The 24,340-nt window shown below is 41.1% G+C and overlaps 1 protein-coding gene across 5 annotated transcripts in view; it reads right to left on the reverse strand.

Annotated features, from left to right (window-relative positions):
• Window positions 1-24,340, reverse strand: part of LOC134337223 (neurturin-like) — a 126,325-nt gene that overhangs the window by 30,783 nt on the left and 71,202 nt on the right. Inside the window, exon 1 of one of the 5 annotated variants that reach the window (XM_063032057.1) lies at window positions 4,313-4,349. The exons of the other annotated variants lie outside the window; for them this stretch is intronic. The gene's annotated coding sequence lies outside the window, so the exon portion shown is untranslated. Of the gene's footprint in view, window positions 1-4,312; window positions 4,350-24,340 lie in introns of those variants that run through there. 5 annotated transcript variants of the gene reach the window in all.

Below are 24,340 nucleotides of genomic sequence, written 5' to 3' on the forward strand. Positions count from 1 at the left end.
ACTTGCCTGAAAAGTGCTTGGAGATGCCTTTGCCTCAGGGCAAGCTGCAAATGTGAGTCGCTATCATAAACAATGGAAGATCAATGAGGCAGCAAAACCCAACTCCAAAATTTTTGATACATCAAGAAGCCTATAAGGGAAAGCATTGTTATACACCATGGGACACATTGCTGACTACAGTATCATTTTGATGTCATTTCGAACACGTGTGTGTGTGTGTGTGTGTGTGTGTGTGTGTGTGTATTTATAATGTTAACAGTGTTATTAATAAACCAAGCTTATTCATAAATGAAGCAGCTTCAACCACTTTGAACTATTTTTCACGTGTCTAATTCCCGCTTTGCTGATGCCGATTTTTAACAGTCGGCTTGTTGAATGGTGGATTACACTTTCATCCATGGCTGTGTGGACGTGTCTCTATTTGGCTTCTTGTACACTTCAATAAAATCTGAGTATCTTTTAGCAAATGTGTCACCCACTTTTGAAAAGCAGTGTATTGAGAGAAATGTTACCTGTAATGGTGAGTCTAATGTTAGGTTAGTGGATCTTATGTGCCATTGTCTTTTGAGATTTTAGTACAGTGTACTATCTCACAGCGTTGACTCACAACATCAAAAAGTCAGTCTTTTACTACCCAGAGTTAATGTTTATAAGTTTTTCAATCCCTTTGTAAAAGCTAGAACTGAAATTAAGAGTTAATTTCATGCTACATACATCAAAGGCACAGAGGTGGAGAAACTATTACTCTGGCTTCACAGCACATGGAACTCTGGTTCAATCCTGATCTCTGACAATATCTTTAGGAAGCTTGCATGATCTCCGTGTCATCCAAGCATCTCCCCTGGATTCTTCCTACATCCAAAGACGGGGCTGTAGGTAGATTAACTGTTGTGAATTACGTCTAATATAGATGGATAGATGGAGACTTGGGGCTGATGGAGTCGCTGGCATGATAACTGGTGAGACAGAATAGCTTAAAAGGAAATAAATGAGGGAATGGGAATTAATGGGATTGTACTGAAATTTGATCTGTGTTGTTATGGAATGCTAATACCGATGATTCCTGCTCAACATGACATCAGACTAAGTTTGACGTGAAGCCACATTTGCAGCTGGCAGAGCAGGTGACCTCATGGAATTGGATAGTTGGTTCGTGCAAGAAAGTGACACTAAGGTAAAAGATCAGTCATGATCTTGTAAATGAAGCCTACTCCTGCTACTATTTTTGAATATATTCTAATGTGGTTATTCCTATACTGGGGTTTATCTCCACTCAGTGGAAGCAGGGCAATGGTAACCTTCCACTGAAGAATAAGTATCCTGCAGCTGAGCAGAAATGCCGCGAAAGGTCCTATGCTTCAACAGACATAGAGTGAAGGATGCTGGAGTTTAGCAGAGGTGGAGTAGAGGGTCCGTATTTTAGAGGAGGTCGGATAAAGGGTCCTTGAGTTCAGTGGTGTTCAGGTGCCATTGCTCGAATTAGGTTGAGTGAGATCCTCTGGCATTAAACGTTAATTCTGGGGAATGATTGACTTGAGATTTTGACTTTTGTATATCGGTTGGTTGTTGTTGTTTGTCCTTCTTGTTATGTGTCAGCTTCACTGATTCAATTGTGTTTCGTTGATTTACTGTGATTGCCCACAAGAAAATAAATCTCAGGACTGTATGTGGAGACATATGTACTTTGATAATAACTTTACTTTGAACTTTCAACCTTGAGAGAGACTGGGAGTTTGCTCACTGATTGATTCCTATCCTCGGCCAACAAGGAAAGGGTGGGCGGAATGAGACCGGCAAATGGTGGGGTGAGTCTGTTGTGTACTCAGTATTTCAATAACGTTTGAGTAAGATTGCAAATATATTGTTTGATTAAACATTCTTTGATTAATTAATTCATTATGGATTATACGTAAAAGTACGTGAATAGTTTACATCATTACTCACTAAAAGTAAAGGATGAAGTAGATAGGCTATTCCAGGCTCCGTGTTTTTCTTTTGATTAGTTTCCTGGTTTGGAATTACGAACCACAACAGGGTCGTATATGAAACAGCTAGTTCTGTCATTATCAGTTCAGGAGTAATTGATGGCTACGGTCATACCTGTCTCCATTGACATGGAGTTTTACTGGAAGACGCACAGTACAAATAATTGCACTTCATATATGTATAAACACTTACGTCAGGAGTCCCTGACCCCTGCTGACAGAAATACAAGGACATCTGCATGAGAACCCATCATCAAGTTCCTCCCCAGGCCACATATTATCCTATGATGGGTGAATATTCTTATGTAAAATTGTGTTTACGCTCCCGATGAAAGAAACTTGGCCACGTGAACAAAAGCATTTTGTGAGTGCAACACAATACCACCTTCTCAATGCAACAAACAGTCCACTGAAGGAACCCCGTGCCTCGAGCAGTATCTTTGGGGTGAGAGGAATTGTTGACGTTTCCGGGCTGGTGGGTCCCGATGCCGGGTTTTGACCCAAAACATCAACAACTCCTTTCCATCTACAGATGCTGCTTGACTCTCCAGCAGATTGTTAGCTGCTCCAGATTCTAGCCTCTGAGGTCTCTTGTGGACAGGAACAGCTGAGCTAGCCAATGACAACTACAGCACGGCTTCAGATTTTTGTCAAATACTAAGTAGCTAAGGAGGTAAACACCACAAAGACCAATAAAAGAGCAGATTACTTTTCTTATTATTTTAATCATCTACTATATAAACATTTAAACATGTCCACATAAGCTGTGTAAATATGAACTGTGAGATCACCTAGTGACAAGTACTCATTTTTTTAAATTTACTAAACAGTGATGGAATTAGTTACATCTGGATTCACAATGAGTTGCATGTGGCATGGCTCACATTTTGAACCACATTGGCCTGGATAAGTAAATATCACAATAGCACAAATGAGACTGTAGTTCCCTTTCTTCCCCTTGGGCTCTGCAGAGCTGTGAATGGATAGATGATATCATAAAATTTAACTTCAGTTTTCAATAATCAGTAACTGCTTTCTATCTCTTGGGTGGGGGGGGGGGGAGAGTGGTGGGACCTTGCATAAGGAATCCCCTCTGAATGAGTAGTCAACCTGTCAATCATACTTCCTGAAATTACCTCAGTAAACAATATTTTTCTTAATGTAAGCTCCCATAATTTTCTCTATACAATGACAACTGAGAAGTTTACATTGCCAACAAGTGAAAACATAAAAATAAAAATCTAATCAGTCTCCTGGAAATGTCTGTTCCACTGGAAATAATTAGTCCAGCTGAATAAATAAGTCTTTCAGAAACTGGATTAGAATGTGAACAACTTGATGCAACTATTCAACAACAGAAGGCAGCACGGTAGCGCAGTGATTAGCATCAGGTGTAAGACCAGGGCTCATTTCACCTTGCTGTATGGAAGGAGTTTGTACATTCTTCCCATTATCCCGTGGGTTTCCTCCGGGTGCCCTGGTTTCCTCCCACTTCCCAAAGACGTATGGTTAGGGTTAGTGAGTTGTGGACGTGTTATGTTGATGCCGGAAAAGTAACGGCACTTGCAGGCTGCCCAGCACAATCCTCACTGATTTGATTTAACACAAATGACGCATTTCACTGCATGTTTTAATGCACATTGGACAAATAAAACAAATCTTTATCTCTTTTAAAAATGCATTTCGAAGGGTTTTTGTTTGAAACAAATGCAAGTTATTTACTTGTAGCTGAAAATTAAGCTAATTGGCTTTATTTACCAAACTACTGAAAGCCTTATTGGATCACATGGTTTGAGTTTTTCCCAGCCATATGCAACCTTGGTTAGTGTAATACAGAGTAACTGGCAAAGCTGGGCAGGATATCACCAGCGGACATGTGCATTACTACTGTCAACCGTCTTCCAGTGTCAGATGAGCACCAGTGACCCTTCATCACGCAGATCAGCCTCCCTGCATTCAGTAGATAAAGCTTTGTATATAAAAATAACCACTAAAGGATATTAAAAAATAGAACTCAGAATAGGTTAATTGGCATCTTACTTAACAAGATCATGACTGATTTTGTTTTACCTCAGTGCTACTTCCTTACATTAACTCCATATCCCTCAATTCCTTAATGATCTAAGATCTATTGAGCTCTGTCTTCAGTATATCCAAACAACTAGAGCCCCTCAGCATTCTTGACCAGAAAATACACAGAGCACAACCCACAGAGTTCTAGATCGAGACATATTAAATAAGCCACTCAGCTCAGTTCAGGACAGTTCAGAGTAGCACCAAAACTCCCTGGAGACTCCTCACACTCATCCAAAAGTAGTAAAGCTTACAAAGGATTGATGACTTTCTCCTCAGCCTGGAGAGGCAATGGGCCTGAGAGAGTTGAATTCCTCCCTGGGGGCAACCTCCTTCTTATTCTTGGTGGTTTCTGCTCCAGTGCAGGCTACAAAGCAAATAACATTTTTGTTATACATTTATGAATTTGATCTAATTGTAGAGAGTTGTGTATTGGGAATTGCCTATGGGAAAGAAAAGGAGGAATAGGTACGTGTGTTTGTGTGTGTGCCTTATCTGGTAATATCACAATATTTGTTCCAGCACTGGACCTCATTTTACACTCATTCTCTAGTGTATCAATGGCTCTCAGAGAACCTTTTATGATCCTTCTGTTCTCTCTCTCTCTCTCCCTCTCTCTCTCTCTCTCTCTCTCTCTCTCTCTCGGGAGGTTTGGGTGTTGATGATCAAGATGTTGTGCTTTTTCTTTTTTGTTTGGGAGTGGGGTTTGATATTTCTTTCTGAGCAATTTTCATGGATATCTGGGAAGATGGATCTCAGAGTTGTATGCGGATACATAGTTTGACAATAAATACACCTTTGAACTTTGAACCTTTGACGCCATATTGTGCTTGTTTGCAGCTAATTTGGAAAACTTTAGGTGAGATCCCAGTTTGGCACAAGCATGACATCAATCAGTCCACTTGTGTTGCTTCTTGCCCCCAAGTTCCCTCTATACACCAATAAGGTCCTGCCATTAACTGTATACTTACCCCTTACGTTCAGCCTCCTAAAGTGCACCTCGTCACACTTGCCCAGATTAAGCTCCACCCAGTTCTGTGACTGATCTATATCCTGCTGTATCTTGACAACCTTTTCTGCTCTCCACAGCTCCACCTATTTTTGAGTCATCTACAGGCTTACTAACCAACATTCTAAATTTTCGTCCAAGCCCTTTATAGATCAGAAACAGCAGCAGTCCTATCACTGATGCCTGCAGAACACCACTGATCACAGGCCTCCAACCAGAATAAAGACCGTCTACCACTTCTATGTCAAGCCATCTTAATCTAAACTGCCAAGTCACCACCGATCAAATGCAACTTAATGGTCTGCAGGATCCTCATGAAATCTCATAGTGAAACTTGCATACAAATTCTTCCGGAGAAAAAGATCAAATAATCATTTATTTAAAATTTATTTGGTGTCATCTGCCAAGTGACAAGTTTGAAGTCACTGTCTTTTTTATCTGCCTGTATCTTTGTCTCTGAGATACACAGAACTATGCATTGGAGAATTTCTGTTTCATCTGAAGGAAAATAAGTATGTATACAAACTTGGCCAATGAAACTTTGAAATTAGGTCTTTCTTCAAAATTATCCTATTCAATAAACTGATATCCTGAAAGGCATAGGGAAATATTTTCCAAAGTGCTTTCAGTGTAACTTGTACAGATTAAGTTTGCTCAAAGTTTACAAATTAATGAAGATAGCCATGAAGTTTTATTAGTGATATTTGAACTGCCAGGGTGCAATCTACAACTTCTGTATTCATTTTCTACAAGCTTTGCTTAAAGTTTTAGTTCTGGAGGTAAAAACAACAGTTTATCTAAACACATTTTGAATTCAATAAACTTCTCCAACTATTGTTGGATATTTCCATTGATATTTTCAGAAGTCTCTAATACTGGATGGCCATTGGCAGGTCATATGTTCTAATTTATAGTCATTTTGCTCCCAAAAACAAAGATCATTGATATTTTCCAGTTTTCGGTGTCTATAGTAAAGCTTTGAATACAATCAATGCTTATTGTTATCGAGGTTATTTAAAAACCTCACAAGTTTTCACAGGAGGAGAAGTCAGAATCTTCCATTTTAACTCAGAAGTCCAACTGATCCATGTGAGTGAATTCTGCAAGCTAGTAATGTTCAGAGTGGACTGCAGAGAATATCCAGTTTTTTTTTAATTTATGGAGTTCAGCATGGGAGAAGCATGAGGTCATTGTCACTGGATCAGTGAAAGACAAATGGGAATGTTTCCTTAATACTGAGAAACTAGGAGGTGCAGAGGAGCAAAAGGATTTCGGAGTCAAGAAAACAAATCACTAAGAGATGATGCACACGTAGAAAAATAATCAAAATGGCTAGAGGAATTTGCTGTTTATCTCATGAGGGCTGGAATTCAAAAGCAAGGAAGGGCTACTCCAGCAATATGGAGCTGGGTCAGACATGGTCTGGAATACTGTTTTCATTCTGGATACTAAGCATGCATTGTCCCTGTAAGAAGGGAAGCCACATCTTCCCTTAGATTGACACCAAGGCTCCCAAAGTTTGATCATAAGATTTGGTTTCATGAACTTGGCACCATCCAGACCATGATCTCTTCTCGCTGCTGCCATCCGGAAGAAGGTACAGGAGCCTCAGGACCCACACCACCAGGTTCAGGAACAGCTATTACCCCTCAACCGTCAGGGTCTTGAACCAGAGGGATAACTTCATTCAACTTCACTCACCCCATCACTGAACTGTTCCCACTTTCCCACTATGGACTCACTTTCAAGGGCTCTTCATTCATGTTCTTGGTACATTTACTCATTTATTTTCTTTTTTTGTATTTGCACAGTTTGTTGTCTTTTGCACATTGATTGTACGTCCTGTGGAAGGCAGTCTTTCATTGATTCTATTGTGCTTCTTGTATTTACTGTGAATGCCCGCAAGAAGCTGAATCTCATTGTTGAATATGGTTACATATATGCACTTTGATAACAAGTTTGAACTTTGTCACATATAGAAAGTTGATGGTGGATCTAATCCTAGTACTGAATGTGTGACACCCTACACTTGACTCACATTTGCCTCACTGTAAGACAGGTCTGCTCTCAATCTTATTTTAGGAATGAAACTGGGCAGGTGGTAGAAGTGTAACCATGATTTTCTAGTTATGGAAAGAGATAAAGTTTGTCCTCAAGCTGAGATCTTGTATTGTGGAAAGTTTATTTTCATTAGCATAAGAAAGGACCTGGTGAATGCAAGCTGGGAGCAGATTCTTGCTGGTAACAAACAGCCAGCAAGTGGAAGTCTTTTGAAAGTTCAGGGGCCAGTATGTTCTGGTAAGGGTGAAAGGCAAAAATGGCAAGATTAGAGAACCTTTGTTATGAGAGATTATTGCATATTTGTTCAAGAGAAAAAGAAAGCATGGACATGATGGGCCAAAAGGCTCTCTTCTGTATCGTACGAACCTGTGACCCTATAAAATAATAAAGAAAACTTTTTCTTCCATTGAGGAAATCCAGAATGAAACCATATCATTATAAAATTAAAATTCGACCAGTATCATTATAAGATTAAAATTAGACTAGTTAGACGATATCAGGAAGCAATTTTTAAAAACAGGGAAGTGAAAATCTCGATGTCATACTCAGAAGTCTGAAATCTTCATATTTATAATTAATTGTTAATACTGAAAAGGTATGGAATACAGGAGTCAGAAAGATTGATATGCTTTTACAGGGAGTCATTTGAACAAACCTAGAGTACTGCATACTGCATACATAAGGAAGCATATACATAGTGGAGACAGCACAGAAAAGATTCATGAAGTTGACTCCTGGGATGTAGGGATTGAGGTACAAATGTTAAGCAGGTTGGCGAACAATCACTGCAGTTTAGAAAATGACAAGGGAGATTGACAGTGTGGATGTTGGGAGGGTGTTCCCCAGTGGGAACATTTAGAATGGGAGAAGGTGATTACAGAATAACGAGTAACACATCTACGAGAGGAGAAGGAAATTCTTCTCTCAGGAAGTTGTGAATCTTTGCAATTTGCTATCCCCAGAGAACTGAAGAGGTGGATTTGAGGCAGCAATCAACAGACATTTGACCTACAAGAGTATTGAGAGGTTTGAGGAGAGTACAGGAGTGGAAGTTAGTGCTAAGATTGGAATTATCGAAAATCTTAATAAATGGTGAATTAGAGTTGAATGTGTCAATGCTCTTATGTTCAAATACAAAGAAATACTATTATGCTGCCGTATCGCTACGTCAAGAACAGCGAGACTTGCTAACAGAATTTTAATAATTAATGGTAAAACAGAATTTTATTAGCCTTAAACACAAGAGATTCTGCAGATGCTGGAAATCCAGAAAAATACATATACAATGCTGGAGGAACTCAGCAGGTTAGGCAGCATCTACGGAAGGAAATAAAGAGTCAACTTTTTGAACTGAGACCCATCATCAGGGTGTTGATTTCTGTTAAACTGTTTTGAGTCCTGATGAAAAGTCTTGGCCCAAAACATCAACTACTTATTCCTCTCCATTGATGCCGCCTGACCTGCCCTGCTGAGTTTCTCCAGCGTTTTGTGTATTTTATTAAGCTTTCCATCTAAAGAAACAGAAAGATAAAATGGAATCTTTATGACTTAAGTGCAGTGTTAATGTTCAAGGGATGTCAGCTTTCCACACACTTCCCTTACAAACAAATATCAATGGTTCCTAATGCTGTGCTACTCATGTCATTTTCTACATGAGTGACGTGCCAGAGGTGCTTAGCCCTGATCCAAGTCCCAGCTACCATTCTGCCTAATGCCATGCCACTTCAACATGCTACGAGACCGCCAAAGATCTGGGCTTGCAGCTGTTCCTCTCATCCCCCATTACTAGTAAATTAATGATTGGAACCATGTGCAGCACGACAAAATTATTTGGCTATACTTCCCAGAACTGCTTAACATCAATTCCAACCTGTACAACCTCTGTATCATCTTACTCTGTTTCCTGGGCTTTAACCCTTGTAGAAGACATAATTGAGCACACAATAAAGGGGAAAGAATTAATCATCAATGCAATTCACTTACAGTTTTAACAGGTCAATGGAGAGTCACAGGATTCAGTACTCAGAAACCCCAGAGAATAGCAGACGGAAACAGAATTTGAGTTATTAACTCTACTGAATGAGCTATGTGGCATTTTACTAGTATTGCTAGTATTCTCCATTCACTAAGAGTGGTACGTCAGATGTGGCTCAATAAGTGACGTTTTTGTCTTTGACTCAGCAGCTAATAGGCTCACATCTTGCTCCAGAGGCGTGAGCAGAAATATCTAACCTAATGCTCGAGTACAGTACTGCAGGGGTATTACATTGTCACAGAAACTGCTTTTCCATCTGTGATATCAAACCAAGAATCTGTCTGCACTCTGAGATGGATATAAAGTATCCCCTGGAACTATTTCAGAGGAGTTATCATCCATGTGCATTCGTCAAAGACATAATGAAAGCAGAGTATCGGGTTAATATCACTTGGATGTTTGTGCAACCTGGCTTTGTGCAGATTGCCCACCTACACCTCCTGTCTAACCAGAACATAGAACATTCTAGCACAGTGCCAGCCCTTTGGCCCACAATGTTGTGCTCACTTTTTGACAAATTTTGAGATCAATCCAACCCTTCTCATACATATAGCACTGGACTTCAGGAAAGCGAAGACAAAGGAATACAAACCAATCCTCACAGAGGGATCAGAAGTGGAGAGAGTGAGAAATTTAAAGTTCCTGGATGCCAGTTTCTCTAAGGACGTAACCTGGTCGTAACATATTGATGCAGCTGTAAAATAGGCAAGACAGCAGCCATATTTATGTTAAAAGTTTCAGGAGATTTGGTTTGTCGACTAAAACACTCGAAAACTTCTACAAGTTTTGGAGAGCATCCTGACTGGCTGCATCACCATCTGATATGGTGGTGGTAGGGGGCTTCTACTCAAGATCAAAATAAGTTGCAGAAACTTGTAAAATAAGTCAGTTCCATCATGCCTCCATAGTATCCAAGACATTTTCAAAGAGCGGTGCCTTAAGAAGGCAGCGTCCATTATTCAGGATCCCCACCACTCAGAACATCCCCTCTTCACACTGTTACCGTCAGGTAGGAGGTACAGAATCCTGAAGGCACACACTCAGCGATTCAGGAACAGCTCCTTCCCCTCTGCCATCCGATTCCTAAATGGACATTGAACCCATCAACACTACCTCACTACTTTTTTCTTTTTTTTTTGCACTACTTATTTTAACTATTTAATAGACATATGCTGTATAGACTTAATTTAGGTTAGTTTATCTCCCTATATTTCATTGTACTGATGCTGTAAAGTTTAACAAATTTCACGACATATTCCTGGTGATATTAAATCTGATTCTGATTTTTCTACCATCCAACTCCATCAATAAATCAATGGTTCTGATCATCTTTTACGTTACTTAAAACATACCATATCCTCACCAAACACAGTTACAAGACAGCTGCACTATCATGTATGCTTAACAACAGGGATCAGACATCAACAAGGCCTTATTGCCTGTAAACTGTATTGGGATGACATGGAAGATGCAATATAATTGTTAGTTTTTCCACTATGAGAAAGGAAGTCTACTACAAATACTCAGATGTAAGCATACACGACAGTGCAGCTGTCTAGCAATTGTGTTTGGTGAGCATATGTTATGTTTTAGTTAACATAAAAGATTATCAGAACCATTGATTGGATTAGACAGCAGGTCTAATAGGAATGTTTTGGGATGGAAAATCTTGATAAAATCCATATGTGTTTACAACCTGAATTAGTGGTCCCTACCATATGTTTACAACCTGAATTAGTGGTCCCTATTATTCATCTTAATTCATTTACTAGTTACCTTTATCTCTTAACTTTTAAAGAAAACAGACAACAGTGTTTCTGGTTGCAGGTAGAAGACAGCAGCAGATAATGAGGAAGAGAGTGAGTACTGTTTGGAGGGTCTGAAAAATGGGAGTACAAAGTGGATGTGACTCAAGTAGATATGCTTAGGCACCGAAGAGGTTTTGCTGGACTGATATTGAGGGCATTGTCCTGGGCTATGAGAATGTGGCTGAGATAATGGAGATATAGAAATAAGAATCTGAGCACATCAAAAAGGCCAAGGCTGAGAAACTCAGCTGAAAGCATCAGACAATGTAAAACAAGGGATCATGGAACTATGAAAAATGGATTTTGGAAGATCATACTAAGTTTTGAAGCAACCAAAGGACTGATTTCAGGGCATCAGGGGGCAGGTTGGCCAAAATCAGGACAAGACCAGGTCAAGTCCACAAAAATGAGAAATTGTAAGATTTGGGAACATTAGGCTAAATTCTGTGTGGGAATACCAAAGTATGGTCTAGGAATGTTGCGTCTGTTAAAGTAGTCACAGGATTAAAGGGGTGCCAGAGTATTGGGGGAAATTTAGGATTAGGTCCGAGGTTAGAAGCATAGAGGACAGAGCTCTGTAATTACTGGGATATGGGAGCCCATCACTGCTGGCAGGAGGCTACATCAGGTCGGAGGCTACCCAGACGGAATATAAGCTGTTGTTCCTCCAACCTGAGTGTGGCTTCATCTTTACAGTAGAGGAGGCCGTGGATAGACATATCAGAATGCGAATAGGACGTGGAATTAATTAGCTTCCAACCTGATGGCATGAACATTGACTTCTCAAACTTCCGCTAATGCCCCATCTCCCCCTCATACCCCATCCGTTATTTATTTACATACACACATTCTTTTTCTCTCTTTCCTTTTTCTCCCTCTGTCCCTCTCACTATACTCCTTGCCCATTCTCTAGGCTTCCCCCCCTTTCCTTTCTCCCTGGGCCTCCAGTCCCATGATCCTCTCATATCCCTTTTGCCAATCACCTGTCCAGCTGTTGGCTCCATCCCTCCCCCTCCTGTCTTCTCCTATCATTTTGGATCTCCCCCTCCCCCTCCAACTTTCAAATCTCTTACTAGCTCTTCTTTCAGTTAGTCCTGATGAAGGGTCTCGGCCTGAAACGTCGACTGTACCTCTTCCTAGAGATGCTGCCTGGCCTACTGCGTTCACCAGCAACTTTTAGGTGTTTTGCTAAGGAAGGGAAGGGCTGGAATTAACTTCCCCAGGTCTGTTTGGAATTATAATTTGTTGTTTTTCAGGTGATATTTATTGAAATGCTTAGCAAATGTTTTAATAGTGCATTTAACCAACCAATTTAGAATGAGCAGCTGGTGGTCACAGCATTCTTGTTTCCCTGGCCAACTGATGTGAGACAGATTCAGGAAACAGCAAGGAATGCAGCAGGTAGATGGGAAAAGACTCTGATGCTGAGCTGCATGCGAAAAGTGGGGAAGGCAGAAGGATAGAGGCAGTACCAAGCAAGAAATCCAATTTCCCCAGCCCTTAAGTGGGTTACACAGGGAGGGCAGCAGAACAGGGCAGAATTACTGAATAGAAGCATGGCACACCCACACACTTGATCACGGAAGTCTCCCATGACAGCTCAAAGCATAATGAATGTTACTCCCCTCTTTACATTTAATAGCACTAACTCATGTTATGGTTCATTTATGGCTAATTACCACTATGTTTAGATGTACAAGGTTAAGGTCAATTGCTTAACATTGGAATTTGGACTGGAAGTAGAAATGTAAGGTGGAAATGATCTCAATTTTCAAACCGTTCTGAATACCGTTAGTATTTTGGGAATAACAAGCACAGAAATACTTGTTCACGGCATTAATTGTCTGGTTGGAATGATCAAATCAAAGCTAAGGCAGTTTATTTCTGACTGAATTTTTTGAGGATGTGACTAAATACATTGATGAAGGAAGAGCAGTAGATGTAGTGTATATGGATTTCAGCAAGGCATTTGATAAGGTACCCCATGCAAGGCTTATTGAGAAAGTAAGGAGGCATGGGATCCAAAGGGACATTGCTTTGTGGATCCAGAACTGGCTTGCCCACAGAAGGCAAAGAGTGGTTGTAGACGGGTCATTTTCTGCATGGAGGTTGGTGACCAGTGGTGTGCCTCTGGGATCTGTCCTGCGACCCTTACTCTTGGTGATTTTTATAAATGACCTGGATGAGGAAGTGGAGGGATGGGTTAGTAAGTTTGCTGATGACACAAAGGTTGGAGGTGCTGTGGATAGTGTGGAGGGCCGTCAAAGGTTATAGCGGGACATTGATAGGATGCAAAACTGGGCTGAGAAGTGGCAGTTGGAGTTCAACCCAGATAAGTGTGAAGTGGTTCATTTTGGTAGGTCAAATACGATGGCAGAATATAGTATTAATGGTAAGACTCTTGGCAGTGTGGAGGATCAGAAGGATCTTGGGGTCCGAGTCCATAGGACGCTCAAAGCAGCTGCGCAGGTTGATTCTGTGGTTAAGAAGGCATATGGTGTATTGGCCTCCATCAATTGTGGAAATGAATTTAGGAGCCGAGAGGCAATGTTGCAGCTATATAGGACCCTGGTCAGACCCCACTTGGAGTACCATGCTCATTTCTGGTCACCTCACTACAGGAAGGATGTGGAAGCCATAGAAAGGGTGAGAGGATATTTACAAGGATGTTTCCTGGATTGGGGAGCATGCCTTATGAAAACAGGTTGAGTGAACTCAGCCTTTTCTCCTTGGAGCGACGGAGGATGAGAGGTGACCTGATAAAGGTGTATAAGATGATGAGAGGCATTGATTGTGTGGATAGTCAGAGGCTTTTTCCCAGGGCTGAAATGGTTGCCACAAGAGGACACAGGTTTAAGGTGCTGGGGAGTAGGTACAGAGGAGATGTCAGGGGTAAGTTTTTTTTACTCAGAAAGTGGTGAGTACGTGGAATGGGCTGCCGGCAATGGTGATGGAGGCGGATACGATAGGGTCTTTTAAGAGACTTTTGGATAGGTACATGGAGCTTAGAAAAATAGAGGGCTATGGGTAAGCCTAGTAATTTCTACTGCAGGGACATGTTCGGCACGACTTTGTGGGCCGAAGGGCCTGTATATTGCGCTGTAGGTTTTCTATGTTTCTATCTTTATTTTGTGTGCAGTCCCAGTTTTTAACATTGTTACATGTATTTAGTTGGCTATCTTAAAGGAAAAGTAAGCACAGAATTAGCACCTGAATGGGAGTGTCTGCTAGCTCCAACATTGTTGGAAAATACCACCAACACTGTCCCAGCCCCAGATTAGTTAGCATCAGGAAAATGCCTACAGTGGCAGAAAATAGCTGCAGCACCACCACGATTGTTCCTTGCTTTTTGCAGTTGTACTTTGAGGACAATGGAATGTCGAATTATAGATAGGACCACACTACCGTCTACCAGTTTTAAGGCAGAACACTCCCAAAAACATCAAGAGAGTAAACAATCAGTTTTGGATTGGGGAAGGACACTTACCAGCATGTGCGGGGAATTTCCTGCTTTAATTCCAATGGATACACTCCTGAACTGGGAGATGGGTCCAGAATTAAATAAGCAAGCGGACACTCTTGCACTGAAGCTTGGCCTTTGCTCATTTATTTTGCCTGTCCCTGTTTGTTCCTGAACTGAGAAGGCGGTTATGATTCCGCTGCGCTGGTTCATCCAGACTCATGTGCAAGTCGGATTGGTGAGGGGTTTTCATTCCCTGAAGAAAAGACATGAAGTAAGCCCTGGGATTTCAGGATGACTTGGCAGTCACTGTTACAATGACTTGCTTTCTTTTCCAAATTCGGATTAACTTAATTGCTTTAATTTGAATTCCCCATCTGTGAGGATGCGATCCAAAGTCCGCAGGTCGCATTCAGCCCACCAGTCCAGCATCTTAACCTCTCCCCTACCGCTGCAGTGTCAGATTTCAGAACGCGTGCCTAAGTCCTGGTATGGGGCTCCAACTTACAACAATAAGAGTGGCAGAAGGGTGAAGGCTGTCGTCTTCCTCTGAGCTCTAGAGAAGGGGAGCAACCAATCCTCTCTGCTGGTACACTGAAGATCACGAAACATGAGAGTTTCCAATCCACAACAGCAGAGTACATTGGTGTATCCATCTCAAATATTACTTATGAACAGTCCTCTACAGATTCCATACCTGCTGCTTCACCTCAGCTGGCGTGAATTATACTTCTTGGGTAGTGACTGCAGCCCTCTTGCAGTGCTTGATGTAATAAGCCAGCAGTGGCCTGGTGACACAGCACCACAGAGTGGCAGGGTATGGACTTGCGGCTGGGAGTCACCGCAGCACAACAAATGTGCAACCAGGGAGGCTCGAACTTTGCAGCACACGGCCACTCGCATTTGTATGGCATACTTAATAAGGATGTGTATAAAAGCATACTTAAGGCAGCACGGCAGCACAGCGATTAGCGCAGGGTTTTACAGTGCCAGCGACCAGTGATCAGGGTCCAATACCCGCTGCTGGCTGTAAAGAGTTGGTGCGCTCTCCCCGTGACTGCGTGGGTTGCCTCCGGGTTTTTGCGGTTCCAAAGGCATACAGGTTAGGGTTAGGTTTAGTAAGTTGTCAGCACTGGGAGCACGGTGACACACGGTCTGCCCCCAGCGCATCCTCGAACGGTGTTGGTCATTGACACATTTCACGGCGTGTCCCGATGTTTCAATGTAAATGTGACACATAAATTTAAACAGAACTAGATGATGAGCCATGAAGGGACAGGTGGGGAGCAGAAGCCTGAATAAAGAGGTAGATTTTAAGAGAATCTTATATTTACAGGGAGAGAAAAAGAGAAGAAAATGACTGACCTTGAGACCTGGATTGTCTTTGGAGTGAGGTGGAGGGACAAGTGAGGCAAGTACAATGATCACAGTGTCCTCATATGTTACACTGCTGGAGGATTTGGATGGCTGCAAGCAATTAGACAGTTGCATGGGACAGGAAAGATTATGTGGGGAATGGGCCAAGTGCAAGCAAATGGGACTTGCTCAGCTGAGCAGTTCAGTCAGCACGCACGGGGCCTGTTTCTGTGCTGTAGAACTCTTTGCCTTAATGATTCTATGAGGAGATTGCATGCACAGGAAAGGGTCTGGGACAGAATTTAAAATAAGTGCAAGTCAAGGAACAATCTCTTACTCAAGTCAATCAGAAATGTAACAGCGCATAGACATGATGCAATACAATCACATTGAGTAAGATATATGTCTCGAAACTGGGATCTCTTAGCGTAATCTGTGTGCAATCCAATATTGATGGACCACAGAGTAAGTCATGTTAACAATCATTTTTGGATAAAATCACACCACTTGTACAACTGGACCTGTAATTTTGGCCAGGATTCGTCCTACTGGTCTCCAGTGCCAGACACGCATCTAATGATGTCGATTGTCATGCCATGCATGTTTGAAACACTCCCAACATCAACTGGAGATCCCAGATGCGGAAAATTATTATTGCTTGGCAGTCACAAAGAAACAAGAAACATGATCCATCCAGTTCTGTATTTTAAAGGACAACTTAGCTCACGTCACTTACAGGGCATCCAAAACTCACCAAGAGATTGTTCATACTCCCAAAGAGTATGTATCCCTCCTCCGATCTCTAGACAATATTGACCCAATCTGGGTAATCCCCTCCACATGGAATTTGTTATAAGCAAATCATGTCTAGCTAACTTGGTACAGGTTTTTAACTGAGTGACAGGGAAGGTTGGTGAGGGCTTGACAACCAGTTTGTTGAGGTGTCATATATTCAGATTGTCATCATGGATGAACTTTGAACTTTTAAGGCCATTGGATAAAGGAGCCTGAGCAACAAGAATAGGAGATTGGTTTTGTAACAGGGAGAGGGAATAGAAGTAAAAGTTTGTTCTTCAGACAGGACGGAAGAATAGTGTGGAGTTCCCCACTGCTTTTTTTTTATTCTTTTTAAGGACTTAGACTTGATGCACAGAGCAGACATTCCAAAACCTGCAAGTGTGGTGAAGTGTGAAAGTTATATACTTCAAGGAGATGTGGACAGGTTAGTGAAATGGCAGGTTAGCGACAGATAAAATTTAATCCTGAGAAATATGAAGTATCACATTTTGATAGAAAGAACAAGGAGAAGCTCTAGAAGTTATACAACACAGATATAAAAGGGGTACAAGATTAGAAGGACGTGGGTGTAAATGTGCTTAGTTCATTGACAGTTGTAAAATGCTAAGGATTTTTGGACATTATAGAGTGTTATGAATGTTCATGAACTACTGATCTGTCTACAGCTGAAATATTGTGTAACATACTATAGGAAAGATATGAAGGCCTTGCCAACAGTGCAGAAGTGATTTACTATAATTATTCTAGGGACACAGTGCATTAGTCATGTAGATAAAATGGGAGAAATTGGGCTTGTTTTCCTGGCACAGAACAAGGGGATCTGGTAAAGATCTGGTGTATAAGATGATGAGAGGCATTGATTGTGTGGATAGTCAGAGGCTTTTTCCCAGGGTTGAAATGGCTAACATGAGAGGGCACAGTTTTAAGGTGCTTGGAAATAGGTACAGAAAAGATGTCGGGGTAAGTTTTTCACACAGAGAGTGGTGAGTGCGTGGAATGGGCTGCCATCAACAGTGGTGGAGGCGGAAAAGATAGGGTCTTTTAAGAGACTCCTGGATAGGTACATGGAGCTTAGAAAAATAGAGGGCTGTGGGTAACCCTAGGTAATTTCTAAGGTAAGGACATGTTCGGCACAGATCTGTGGGCCAAAGGGCCTGTATTGTGCTGTAGGTTTTCTATGTTTCTATATATAAAACCATGAAGCACACAGTTAGAAACCTTGTAGACTGGTGGATGTGGCATAGTTAGAAAGTGATTGCACTAAAATTTAAACAAGAACATCTTTTAAAATCGTAGAAGGTATGCACTGGCAGGGGTAATTGCAGAGGTAGATTCAGCAAGGGCTCGATATGTATTTGACAGGAAGGAATTTGCTGATGGTGTGGTGGCAGCAGGACGTAGGACCAGTTGGACTGATGTTACAGAGAGCCGGTGTGGGCAGTGGGCCGAAGAGACTACTTATGTGCTGTAATCATTCCAAAATTCTTGAAAAAAGGATGCAATCCAATTTCTAAACAACAATCTTTAGCAATGATGCCAGATAGATTATGAAAAACAGCAGACCGCCATAAAACTGATTATAACAACATGCAGCTTTACACTGTGCAACAGCTTTGGGACGTATAGCCTGCGTTACTCAAACAATGCTACAAAATTATACCATTAAACACCGTAATGCAGCAACATACTAACAGCATAAACCAAAACTATCAAACACTAAAGCAATGCAATAAAATTGCTTCATAAAATTTACAAGTACTATGAATCACAGCTACCAAGATTCATTCATAAAACCAGATTATGAAGCCCAAGGGTAAAGGTTTGAAGCCAGATTATAAAACCCGACAAGAAGAATGTCACTCCAGATTATAAACCCAGCAGCAAGTCGACATTATAAAATTGGATGGAAAAGTAGATTATGAAAAATGACAGGGAAAACTGTTTTAAAAAAATAGAAAACCGTAGAATTTTGTCAAACATATAATAAAACCTATGAAGACATAAAACCAGATTAGGAAGCCAAATAATCTGATTTTAACATAATGTCATATATTAATACAGATATAAAAGTCTTTAAAAGATTTTAAAAATCTAAACATTTTATATCTTTAAATCTTTTCCCTTTCGCCTTAAACCTACACCTTCTAGGTTTCGACTTCCCCACTCTGGGGTAAAATAGCATAAGGACATAAAACTAGATTAGACAGTGCAACATTAAGAGGTATAATTTCAGATTCTAAAACCTAAAAGTAGGGCCATAAAACTAGAACATAACACCCATTTTATGTTGTAAAATCAAACTATAAAACCCAGAGAGGTGTCAACAATTGTAAACCAGGATCTTAACAAACTTAATACAGGCATAAAACAGATTGTAAACCATATTTTCAGTGAACAAAATGAGATCTATAAGCAAAAAGTATATCAGTGTACTGGATTATTCAACACAATAGTAATGTGGATATCCCACTCTGCAGTAAGGTGTCAGTCTGCGTATAAAACTCAGCATTGGAACTGAATTATAAAATCCAAAACCACTATAATGTAAAACTGGATTACAAAACTCAGCAATGAAATACAAGCAACCCTCTCATTATGGACACTTGGGTAAAAGCAAATCATCCTTGCAGCATTTGCAAGTCACTACCAGAAATTTGAAATACAGAGAAAAAAAAATCACTCTCACAAAATTAACGTGAGTCAAGAGCAAATAGATAAGCACAAAATTTATCTTTCCTCAACCCGCATTTCTTGACACATACACAAATGAAACAACTTTACATTGCAGGGTGGTTTTCTAGGAATGCACTCTCCCTCATCATTACATTACTCTCTCTCCTGTACTGAACACAAAGTGCAAATTCTGAAGATAAAACCCAATAACTACAAGTATTGGAGTGTTAAAGCTTGATGCAATGTTGCATAACTGGTTATAAAACTAAGGTATCAAACCGATATGCAGCATTTTAACACCAGATTATACAGCCTAGCTGCAGGGAGTTTAAATGTGGCCCTCCGTTGGTTGAGATCAACCATGGAAGTTGCATCCTCGCAATCTGCATTGTTGGTATAGCGCCGTCTGTGGATGATGAGACCAATGCGAGAGTGGCAGTCTCTGTTGCAAAGGTCTCATCTATAAATGGTCTCAGCTTTGCAGGAGGGGCGGCATTCCTTTCTATGGGCCCATTTGTCTTCTGCTGCTGTCAGGGAGTTTTCCCTTGCCTGACTTAAGGTGTTCTTTCAGGATTCTTCTCCCTCTGGTGCGGCTGGACATCAATGGTGATGTCCAGCGCCCTCATTTCCCGCTTGCAGCCATCCTTGTAGCACTGTTGTGGGTGGCCAGCGATTCGCTTGCCTAAAGCCAGCGCACCTTAAAGGATGACTTTTGGGACGTGGACATCCTGCATACATCAGACATGGCCCAGCCAGTGCAGCCTAGGCTGCCTATATACCTGTGTATACCAGGCTATAAAGCTCAAAATGTTACATTGTACAACTCAGAAGAAAAGGTGTGAAAATGTACAATTGAAATCTGTATTAAGGCAAGAGTTGAACCTGTTCTATAGAAACTTACAATAAGGTTGTAAAACTAGATACAAAAAGCCAACATGAAAGTGTAAAACCAAATTAGATTATTAAACCCAACAGAAAACTAATAATACTCCATTAAAGTATGAAAGCTGGATTTAAAAAGCAAGAAATGGATTATCCAACCCATTAATGGGGCATATTTCTTGACAATAGAACACAACAATAAGGGAATATAGATGAATTATAAAAGCTGTCTAGTAAGAGCATAAACCCAGTAATAAAATTCAGCAAATAACCGAATGCTAACACCCAACATTCGGATATAAAACTAGATAATGAAGCCTATAGCAAGTATGTAGAGTGGGATTATAAAATCCAACAATGGAATTTAGTGGAAAAAAAACATAAAGCCAAAAGTACAGCAGTAAAACTGGATTAGAAAACCCAGTATTCCTGCATAAAGACAGATTAATAAACAAAATGACTACATTGCAGTATTACACAAGCCAGCATTCTGAACATGAAACTAGATAATAAAACCTTGAAATGAATCTATAAAAGTTTAATTCAATAATAACATTCAACAGTAAGAGTATAAAACCAGCAATGTTTAAAAATGGGATTAGAATTCCAACCACAAGCATGAAAAACATATTAAAATGATAACAGTAAAATGCAAAACATATTATAATAGAGAATTAGTAGGAAAGGAAAGGTACGTCACATCCGGAGTTTCTCCAGTTAATGGACAATTTCTCTCTACGCCTTACTGACGTAGCGGGGAACCACGTACAAGGCAAGTTATAACCACTGCTATAAAGTTATAACCTTCTGCCAGGTGAGTTTCCAAAGAGATCACCAGCTCGTAACCCAGCATGGATGGAAAGCGTGTAGGGGAGCCGGCTGGATTCGAACTCGGGACCTTTCATCCCAAAGTCCGACACTGATGCCACTACGCCACCAGCCGGGTCGCTAGGGAATTAGTAGATTGGGAAAATCAGGTTGGTGTGAATTCCAAGAGGGGAAATTTGTAGAATGCCTGCAAGAAGGATTTTTAGAGCAACTCATAGTAGAGCCCACTAGGGGATCAGCTATTCTGGATTGGGTGCTGTGTGATGATTCAGAATTGATTAGAGAGCTTAAGGTAAAGGAACCCTTAGGGTAATGAGTGATCATAATATGGTAGAATACACCCTGCAACTTGAGAAGGAGAAGCTAAAGTCAAATGTATCAGTGTTACAGTGGAGTAAAGGGAATACTTTATACTTTACTTTATACTTTATTGTCGCCAAACAATTGATACTGTACAATCATCACAGTGATATTTGATTCTGCGCTTTCTGCTCCCTGGATTACAAATATTAAATATTAAAAATAGTTAAAATTAGTAAATATTAAACATTTAAATTATACATCATAAATAGAAAATAGAAAAATGGAAAGTAAGGTAGTACAAAAAAAACCGAGAGGCAGGTCCGGATATTTGGAGGGTACGGCCCAGATCCGGGTCAGGATCCGTTCAGCAGTTTTATTACAGTTGGAAAGAAGCTGTTCCTAAATCTGGTCGTATGAGTCTTCAAGCTCCTGAGCCTTCTCCCGGAGGGAAGAGGGACAAAAAGTATGTTGGCTGGGTGGGTCGTGTCCTTGATTATCCGGGCAGCGCTGCTCCGACAGCGTGCAGTGTAAAGTGAATTACAAAGGCATGAGAGAGGAGTTGGCCAAAATTGATTGGAAGGAAGCACGAGCAGGGAAGACAGCAGAGCAGCAATGGCTAGAGTTTCTGGGAGCAATTCATAAGGTGCAGGATAGATACATCCCAAGGAAGAACAAGTATTCTAAAAGCAGAATGATGCAACCTGGCTGATAAGAGAAGTCAAAGCCAACATAAAAGCCAAAGAGAAAACATGTAATAGAGCAAAATTTAGTGGGAAGCTACAGGGTTGGGAAGATTTTAAAAACAAACAGAAGGCAACAAAAAAAGTCATAGAAGGAAAAGATGGGATACAAAGGTAAGCTAGCCAATAATATTAAAGAGGATACCAAAAGTTTCTTCAGATATATATTTTGTAAAAGAAAAGTGAGGGTAGATATTGGAGAACTGGAAATTTTTTCTGGAGAGGCAGTAATGAGGGTCAAGAAAATGGCAGACAAACTGAATAAGTATAGGGATATGGGGAGAAGGCAGGAAAAGGGTACTGATTGTGGATGATCAGCCATGATCACAGTGAATGGTGGTGCTGGCTCGAAGGGCTGAATGGCCTACTCCTGCACCTATTGTCTATTGTATTTTGCATCAGTCTTCACTGGCGAAGACACCAGCAGTTTGGTGGAAGTTTGAGAGCATCAGAGGCCAGAAGTGAATACAGTTGCAACTACTAAGGAAAAGGTACTTGGGAAGCTGAAAGGTCTGAAGATAGAAGTCATCTGGAATAGATGGTCTACACCCCAGGGTTCTGAAAGAAGCAGCTGAAGTGATTGCGGAGGCATTAGTAATGATCTTTCAAGAATCAATGAATTTTGGCATGGTTCCGGAGGACTGGAAAATTGCAAATGTCACTCCATTCTTTAAGAAGGGGAAGATGCAGAAGAATGGAAAATATAGACCAGTTAGTCTGATCCCAATGGTTGGGAAGATCTTGGAGTCGACTGCTAGGGATTTGGTTTCGGGGTACTTGGAGGCACATGATAAAACAGGCCGTAGTCAGCCTGACAATTCCATTGCAATTCTTTGAAGAAATAACAAGCGGGATAGACGAAAAAGAATCGGTGGATGTTGTGTACTTGGATTGCAAAAGGACTTTGACAAGGTATCACACATTCTTGATTACCTGACTGGCAGACCACAGTACGTGTGCTTGCAAGACTGTGTGTCCGACAGAGTGATCAGCAGCACTGGGGCTCCACAGGGGACTGTCTTGTCTCCCTTTCTCTTCACCATTTACACCTCGGACTTCAACTACTGCACAGAGTCTTGTCATCTTCAGAAGTTTTCGGATGACTCTGCCATAGTTGGATGCATCAGCAAGGGAGATGAGGCTGAGTACAGGGCTACGGTAGGAAACTTTGTCACATGGTGTGAGCAGAATTATCTGCAGCTCAGTGTGAAAAAGACTAAGGAGCTGGTGGTAGACCTGAGGAGAGCTAAGGTACTGGTGACCCCTGTTTCCGTCTGGGGGGTCAGTGTGGACGTGGTGGAGGATTACAAATACCTGGGGATACGAATTGACAATAAACTGGACTGGTCAAAGAACACTGAGGCTGTCTACAAGAAGGGTCAGAGCCGTCTCTACTTCCTGAGGAGACTGAGGTCCTTTAACATCTGCCGGACAATGCTGAGGATGTCCTATGAGTCTGTGGTGGCCAGTGCTATCGTGTTTGTTGTTGTGTGCTGGGGCAGCAGGCTGAGGGTGGCAGACACCAACAGAATCAACAAACTCATTCGTAAGGCCAGTGATGTTGTGGGGATGGAACTGGACTCTCTCATGGTGGTGTCTGAAAAGAGGATGCTGTCTAAGTTGCATGCCATCTTGGTCAATGTCTCCCATCCACTACATAATGTACTGGTTGGGCACAGGAGTACATTCAGCCAGAGACTCATCCCACTGAGATGCAACACTGAGCATCATAGGAAGTCATTCCTGCCTGTGGCCATCAAACTTTACAACTCCTCCCTTGGACGGTCGGACATCCTGAGCCAATAGGCTGGTCCTGGACTTAATTCATAATTTACTGGCATAATCTACATATTACTATTTAACTATTTATGGCTCTATTACTATTTATTATTTATGGAGCAACTGTAACGAAAACCAATTTCCCCCGGGATTAATAAAGTATGACTATGATATGAGGCTACTTAACAAGTTAAGAGCCCATTGTATTACAGGAAAGATACTAGCATAGATAGAAGATTGGCTGATTGTCAGGAGGTAAAGAGTGGGAATAACGGAGCCTTTGCTGGTTGGCTTCAGGGGTCTGTGTGTTGGGACCACTTCTCATTATATTATACGTCAATGAATTGGACGATGGAATTGATGGCCAAGTTTGAGGACGGTACAAAGATAGGTAGAGGGACAGGTAGTGTTGAGGAAACAGAAAGGCTACAGAAGGACTTAGACAGATTAGGAGAATGAGCAAAGAAGTGGCAGATGGAATACAATGTCGGGAAGTGTGTGGTTATGCACTTGGGTAGAAGAAATAAAAACATAGACTATTTTCTAAATG

The sequence above is a fragment of the Mobula hypostoma genome, chromosome 24 (genome assembly GCF_963921235.1).
Source record: "Mobula hypostoma chromosome 24, sMobHyp1.1, whole genome shotgun sequence".
Classification (NCBI taxonomy): Eukaryota; Metazoa; Chordata; class Chondrichthyes; order Myliobatiformes; family Myliobatidae; genus Mobula; species Mobula hypostoma.